Below are 8812 nucleotides of genomic sequence, written 5' to 3'. Positions count from 1 at the left end.
CAGGAAAAGGATTAAGATGTTCTGTACAGGTAAATATGCACAGACACATATACATTTAAACATTCATATACCGATACTATGAACAGGCCTGACCATTTGTCACCATCAGTTCCACAAGTATTCATGCATATTTATCCATATAGTCATATAGCTACATACAAACATATAGACAAACAGACATACATATTTGGATGAATGGAAGAATGGATAGATGGATGGATGGATGGATGGATGGATGGATGGATGGATGGGGCAAAGCTCCCCATGCTAAGCCACTCAACTAAAAACTTTATTTCTTGCTTCTAGTCTTTGTATACTTATTTACAGAGAAAGTGCTTTAGAAAATTACCTCAGACTTTAAATGTTACATAAAATGCAAGTTACAAAAGGATGTTAATATTAAGTTTAAAGCAGTGTTTTGTTATAGTGTACCCATTAAAAGTTGAAAGCAAGTTTTGCATGGCCTTGCCTTATCATAGTACCTATCTGTGACTTTATCCTTGGACCTAAATTCTTCTCTATGAACACAAAATTCTCCCAAGTCTTTCTCATTTTGGTTTGATTATGAAAGCTGATTGTACCTCTTATTATGCAGTCTTTACATACTATCCTGATCAGTAAGCATATTCTATTCTTGCTTCTAAATTTATTACATCCTTCTAGCAACTAAGGCCATCTCTAAAAATTTTCTTCCCAAACTTGTTTGAATTAAATTAGGAATACTACAAAATCATTTTCTGGTTGTATATATAGCATCACTCTAAGTCATACATCTTCAATATATACATACAGAGATCTGAATAAAAGGATGAGATAATACCTAGTGATTGTTATATATTTTTATTAATAACAGAAAAGTATATTAATGCAGGAATATTTCCTAAAATGGATTTCTCATGAGGCTTGGCAAATCTGTTGTAAGTTTTTAATCTAAGGTAAACTCATCTCAGGAAGATCACCTGCTACTTTTCAGCTTTGATTTTTTTGGCTCCTGACATTTTAGTTTCAAGAGGTCACTTTTATTAATTATTAATCTTTTTGCCTGAGGTCTTGGTGTGTTGTTCAGGAATTTGTCTCCTGTAGCAATGAGTTCACGTAATTTACCCCAATTTCTCTTCCATGAAATTTAGTGCATGTGTGGTTTCTTTTGTTTCATTTGAATGTAAGTTTTGTGCAGGGTGATTGCTATGAGTCTGTTTACATTCTTCTACATGCAGTTATCCAATTAGACCAGCACAATTTCTTTAAGATGCTTTCATTTCTCGATTGTATAATCAAATGTCAAGTGTCGATAGGTGTGTGGGTTCATTTTTGAGTCTTCAATTGTGTACCATTGATTGACATGTATGTTCTTATGCCAAATCCATGGTGGTTTTTTATTGCTATTGCTATTGCTCTGTAGTATAGCCTCACATCTGAAATAATCATACCTCAAGAAGTGATTTCATTGTCCAGAACTGTTTTATCTGTCTTGTGGGTTTTGTGGAATAGTTTGAAATGTGGCACTGATTTTAGCACTATTTCCTGCTGTCTACTCATCTTGAGTGTGTTTGCTTCTTTCTGTTCTATAGCTTTCAGGTTTTATGTTAAGTTGCTTGAATGAGGTCTCTCCCATTTCTTTATGAAGACACTTAGTTCTTTGAATTTTCCTCTTAGAACTGCTTTTAATTGTGTCACATAAATTTGGGTATGATGTGTCCTCATATTCATTGAACTCTATGAAGTCTTTAATTTCTTTCTTGATTTATTCCATGACCAAGTTGTAATTGAGAAGGGCATTGTTCAATTTTTTTGACTGTGTGGGATTTCTGTTGGTTTTGTTGTTTTTAAGTCTACCCTTAGTCAGTGATAATTGGATAGAATGCATGGTATTATTTCAATATTCTTATATATTTTGAGTCTTGTTTTATGTCCAATTGTGTGATCAGTTTTGGAGAAGGTACCAGGAGGTGCTGAGAAGAAGGAATATTCTCATATTTGGGGGAAGGGTGGTGAAATGTTCTGTAGATATTTTGAATACTTTTGGTTCATATCTTCTGTTAGTTTCACTGTATCTATGATTCTGTTTATGACCTGGCCATTGGTGAGAGTGAAATGATGAAGTCTTCCACCATTATTTTGTGAGTTTCAATGTGCATTTTTTACCTTTAGTAAAGTTTCCTTATGAATGTCCTTCCCCTTCTCATTTGATAACTTTTGGTCAAAAGTCTATTTTATCAGACATAAGGATGGCAACTCCAGCTTGTTTCTTAGGGCCATTTGCTTGGAAGACTTTTTCCAACTTTTTACTCTGAAGTAGTGTCTGTCTTTGTCACTAAGGTGGATTTCCTGCATGCAGCAAAGGTTGCCTGTGCCTTTTTATTGAAGAATTTAGTCCATTGATGTTGAGAGATATTAAAGATATATGCTTCTTATTTTCTGGGGGTTTTTGTTGTTGTTGCTGCCGATGAAGGCTGTATTATATGTGCATTGTTCTCTTCTTGGGTTTTTTTGTGATCTATTTAGTTTCTTGTGTTTTCTTGGGTATAATTACCCTCTTTGTGTTGGGAATTTTATTGCAGTATCCTTTTTAGGACTAAATTGGTAGAAAGATATTGTGATTTTGTTATGGAATATCTTGATTTCTCCATGTATGATTGTTGAGAGTTGTGCTGGGTTACTATCCTGGGATATAATTTGTGTTCTCTTAGAGGATGGTTGACATCTGTTCAGGATCTTCTGGTTTTAGTGTCTCTGTTGAAAATTTTCATGTAATTCTTATAAATAAGAGTTTATATGTTACTTAAACTTTTCCCCTTATATTTTTAATATTCTTTATTTGTTTTGTGTATTTAGTGTTTTGATTATCATGTTACGAGAGGATTTTCTTTTCTGGTCCAATCTATTTGGTGTCCTGTAGGCTTTCTTTTAAATTTTTGGCCATCTCTTTCTTTAGGTTAGGGAACTTTTCTTCTATGGTTTTCTTGAAGATGTTTTCTGGTACTTTGATCTCGGATTTTTCACGTTCTTCTATTTCTACAATTCTTGGGCATATACCCCAAAGGTGCCCTACCATACCACAAGGACACATACTCTACTATGTTCTTATAAGCCTACTTTGTACTAGCCAGAAGCCGAGAACAAATCAGATGCCCCATAACAGAAGAATGGATACAGAAAATGGGGTTCATTTGTACAATAGAATACTATTCAGTTATTAAAAATGAGGACATTCATAAATTTTGCAGACAAATGAATGGATTTAGAAATTATAATCCTGAGTGAGGTAACTCAGACCCAAAAGGACATGCATGGTATATTCTCACTCACTGATGAGTGAATATTAGCCAAAAGTACAGAATACCTAGGATACAACCTACAGACTAGAAGCAGAAGGTCCCAAGTGAGCAGGTTTCAACCCCACATAGAAGAGGGAAAGAAATAATCATGAAAAGAAAATATCATTCATTCTTTGAAAGCACTAGGTGAGTAGCAGCCAGAGTGCTAGCAAAATAATAATCATCAATATTCTAATACAAAAGCCTATAAAGATGAACATGACTTCAAAGACTGTAGAAACAGAGGAATGCTAGGATCAGTGAAACTGTTTCTAGTTTACTGAAATGAATCATACTACTAGTTTCCATGTAGGCATACATTTTAAATATTTGCCTTAAAGTTGCTTTAATGAAGGTTATAAATAAAAATATTAATTCTCATGTAAGAATAAATTATGATAATATTTTGAAATTACGCAATGATCAGAAATACTATAATTGATGGAAATTCTATTGTAATCAGTTGAGAAAGGAAAATAAACCATAACAAAACATTTACCAAGATCTACAAACATTATTCTAGAAAGACACTTAGAAACTTGAGTGAAGCAGTTCCTCTTCAAAAAAGAAAGGAAGGAAGGAAGGAAGGAAGGAAGGAAGGAAGGAAGGAAGGAAGGAAGGAAGGAAGGAAGGAATCCTATAGTACGTGGTCTAGGCTCCTTATATTTATGTGTTACCCATTAACATTGACAATAATTCTCTCATGACACTATGCAGAGAAAAAATGACATTTGTACTTAGGGGAATTTATGGCTCTACAATGCACTAAAAGTTAGCATGAGACCTGTACTCATGAAATCACATCAGAAAAAAATCTTAGAATAATATAGAAACAACATGGCTCTTACATAGCCATGCATAGACCAAGATATAAAAGTCAGAATCTGACCTGCACTTACCATGTGTTTTCTTCAGTTCCTTCATGAGCCACTGTGCTTCCTCTTGTACTTTGTCCTTAATAGTCCTCTTTCCAATGCCCAAATTCCTCAGGTGATGAGTGTGAAGTGCCTTGTGGCTTTCCATACATTTCCATGGCTAAAACCAATGCCAGAAGAAACTGGAACAGACACTGGAAATCTCAGACATAGAAGGAGCTCACAGGTGGCAGTAATAGAGTCCTAACATATCTTTGAAAAACAGGCATGACCTCTACTCTCCACCTTTCAGTTCACTCTCAAAACTGCCTACTGCACACACAAGCACACACACATTTACCCCCTCCTTTAGAAATCTTTTCAAAACTTGGGAACCTTCCTCTTCCAAAGAACAATAATCCATGATCAATGAGGGCTTCTTTTCCTTCCTCATAGTCAAACAATACCACAGTAGGCTGTGAGTCAAAATACAGAATGCACATAAAGCCATAGGATTAAGAAAACTGGAAAGAAAAAGGAAACAAAACTAATAATTGACAATTAACTTGCATTTTCATAGCGATAATCTATTTAACCTGATGATAGAATCATGTTATAGTATTTTTATTCAGAGAAACTGTGTAATTCCTTACATTATGAATACTGTTACATATATATGGCCTACAGTGTGCCAGAAAATCTGCAAAGATATTAAAACACTAAAGCCATAGAATTATCACACTAAGATATTAATATCACCTGTTTTTCAAATTACACACAAAAATGCAGTAAATTTAATATCAATGGACTCAATTCCCCAATAAAAAGACATAGACTAACAGACTGGCTACACAAACAGGACCCAACATTCTGCTGCTTACAAAAAAACCCATCTCAGGGAAAAAGACAGACACTACCTCAGAGTGAAAGGCTGGACAACAATTTTCCAAGCAAATGGTCTGAAGAAACAAGCTGGAGTAGCCATTCCAATATCGAATAAAATCGCCTTCCAACCCAAAGTTATCAAAAAAGACAAGGAGGTCCTTAATCATCACAGAAATGCAAATCAAAACAACCCTGAGATTTCATCTCACACCAGTCAGAATGGCTAAGATAAAAAATTCAGGTGACAGCACATTCTGGTGAGGATGTGGAGAAAGAGGAACACTCCTTCATTGTTGGTGGGATTGCAAGCTTGTACAACCACTCTGGAAATCAGTCTGGTGGTTCCTCAGAAAACTGGACATAGTACTACTGGAGGATCCCGCAATACCACTCCTGGGCATATATCCAGACGATGTCCCAACCGGTAAGAAGGACACATGCTCCACTATGTTCATAGTAGCCTTATTTATAATAGCCAGAAGCTGGAAACAACCCAGATGCCCCTCAACAGAGGAATGGATACAAAAAATGTGGTACATTTACACAATGGAGTACTACTCAGCTATTTAAAAGAATGAATTTATGAAATTCCTAGGCAAATGGATGGACCTGGAGGGCATCATCCTGAGTGAGGTAACACAAGCACAAAAGAACTCAAATGATATGTACTCACTGATAAGTGGATATTAGCCCAGAAACTTATTATAGCAAGATATAAGATACAATTTGCAAAACACATGAAACTGAAGAAGAAAGAAGACCAAAGTGTGGACACTTAGCCCGTTCTTAGAATTGGAAACAATCACCCATGGAAGGACAGAGACAAAGTCTGGAGCTGAGACAAAAGGATGGACCATCTAGAGACTGCCATATCAAGGGATCGATCCCATAATTAGCTTCAAAACGATGACATCATTGCATACACTAGCAAGCATTTGCTGAAAGGACTCTGATATAGCTGTCTCTTGTAAGACTAGGCCGTGGCCTAGCAAACACATAAGTGGATGCTCACAGTCAGCTATTAGATGGATCACAGGGCCCCCAATGGAGGAGCTAGAGAAAGTATCCAAGGAGCTAAAGACATCTGCAGTCCTGTAGGTGCAACTACATTATGAACTAACCAGTACCCCGGAGCTCTTGACTCTAGCTGCATATTTATCAAAAGATGGCCTAGTAGGCCATCACTGGAAAGAGAGGACCATTGGACACACTAACTTTATATGCCCCAGTACAGGGGAATGCCAGGCCAAAAAGTGGGAATGGGTGGGTAGGGGAGTGCAGGGGAGGGTATGGGGGACTTTTGGGATAGCATTGGAAATGTAATTGAGGAAAATACGTAATAATATATATATATATATATATATATATATATATATATATATATATAATAGCCAGAAGCTGGAAAGAACCCAGATGCCCCTCAACAGAGGAATGGATACAAAAAATGTGGTACATTTACACAATGGAGTACTACGACAGGGCCAAGAAGTGGGAGTGGGTGGGTAGGGGAGCGGGGACATGGGGGACTTTTGGGATACCATTGGAAATGTAAATGATGAAAATACCTAATAAAAATATTTAAAAAAATGAAAAGAAAGAAAAAAAGGAAAAAATAGTTCTGTATTAACATGAATATTTTCATCATCCTTAGCCACTATGTGGATCACTTGTATATCATATGTATTATAAAAGTTATAGGTGTATTTGCTATGATAGACCCTACAGAAGTTTTTGTTTTTGTTTTTGTTTTTGTTTTTAATTAGATATTTTCTTCATTTACATTTCCAATGCTACCCCAAAAGTCCCCCATGTCCCCCCTCCCCTACCCACCCACTCCCACCTCTTGGCCCTGGCGTTCTCCTGTACTGAGGGCATATAATCTTTACAAGACCAATGGGCCTCTCTTTCCACTGATGGCCAAATAAGCCATCTTCTGATACATATGCAGCTAGAGACACGAGCTCCAGGGGTATTAGTTAGTTCATATTGTTGTTCCTCCTATAGGGTTGCAGATCTCCTTAGCTCCTTGGGTACTTTCTCTAGCTACTCCATTGGGGGCCCTGTGTTCCATCCAATAGCTGACTGTGAGCATCCACTTCTGTGTTAATGGATGATTGTGTGGTACCATTGGAAAGAGTAGGTTGATGAAAGTTTTGAGAATAATTTTTGATGAATTTGCCCTAGGGGGTTAAAGATAGGTGTCTATTGATATGCAAGATTAACTATTGGCATTGTGTAATTTAGGAAAAAGACAATTTTCCCACAATTTCTTTGACATTCTAATTTATAAAATAACTGATGACATTCAGGTTGGTTGTGAGGAGTCACTTCTGTTCCTTTGCCTTTGTTTATATCCTTTACTTGTGGTGCAGTGTCAGAGTTCCCCACTAATGAAACTATTTAACACTATGTAAAACTCCAGCACTGTGTGTCCCTAGACTATGCTTCTTGTTTTTCAAGACTGCTTGATCAATCTGCATTCTTTAAACTTCCATATAAATTTTAAGATATGTTTTCAGTTTATGTAATGAGGCCAGTGAGGATTCATACAGATTGCCCTTAATCTGCCAATCATTTAAGGGGACTGGGCCATTTATAAACAGAGATAAAATTAATATATGATGTCAGTCACCATATTTGGGGCACACTGCAATAGGATCTCGGTCACTCACAAATACTGTAACTACCAGCTCTCTAATTTAAAAATGCTACATCATTCTATAAAACACAGCCATCAACAAGCCATAAACTCCACAGCATTATTAGTAACTGTAACTGTGATTTTACTTTTTATGTACTTCCCTATATCTCTGTGACAGAGCATAACCACATCTAAACCAGATTATAGCATATATGGCTTTCCTTTCTGTGTTCTTGCATTTACATAAAACCTTGTGTATTCCTTAAGGTTCATCTTCATTTGTTTACTGTCTTTCTCTGATACAACAAACTTCAGCTTACAAGCATGGAAACCATAGTGAATTATTCGGCATTCATATATCTTTCCGTTATTTCTACCTTAGAATTTTCTGAGCTATTTATCTGTAAATATCTGGGCACAGGTTTCATGAAGGTATGGTTTCCTTTCTGTGTGCACATCCCCAATAATGAGATATTTTTCATTGAAACTGTAATTTCATATTTCCTTTGTCTAAAAAACAAATATATACATAAATCAAAACTATTATTATTATAAAAATAAATTAGTAAATAAGAAAAAAAGGGGGGTTTTCAACCCACAAGATAAATTCAGGCCGGCTGAAAATACTCATCAGAGAGGGAGGGGCCACCTGCAATGTGCACATGACACTTCTTTTTTTTTTTTTCTTTTTTTTTTTTTACTTAGGTATTTTCTTCATTTACATTTCAAATGTTATCACAAAAGTCCCCCAGACCCTCCCCACCACTCCCCTACACAACCACTCCCACTTATTGGCCCTGGCATTCCCCCGTACTGAGGCATATAAAGTTTGCAAGACCAAGGGACCTTTCTTCCCAATGATGGCCAACTAGGCCATCTTCGGATACATATGCAGCTAGAGACAAGAGCTCCAGGAGTACTGGTTAGTTCATATTGTTGTTCCACCTATAGGGTTCCATACCCCTTTATCTCCTTGGGTACTTTCTCTAGCTCCTCCATTGGGGGCCCTGTGTTCTATCCAATAGCTGACTGTGAGCATCCACTTTTGTGTTTGCCAAGCCCCTGCATAATCTCACAAGAGACAACTATATCTGGGTCCTTTCAGCAATGGGTCC

Source organism: Mus caroli, unplaced genomic scaffold (genome assembly GCF_978045245.1).
Source record: "Mus caroli unplaced genomic scaffold, Mus_caroli_1 scaffold_20, whole genome shotgun sequence".
Lineage (NCBI taxonomy): Eukaryota > Metazoa > Chordata > Mammalia > Rodentia > Muridae > Mus > Mus caroli.
The sequence above is the reverse complement of the archived record's forward strand: the minus strand, read 5'-3'. Positions refer to the sequence as shown.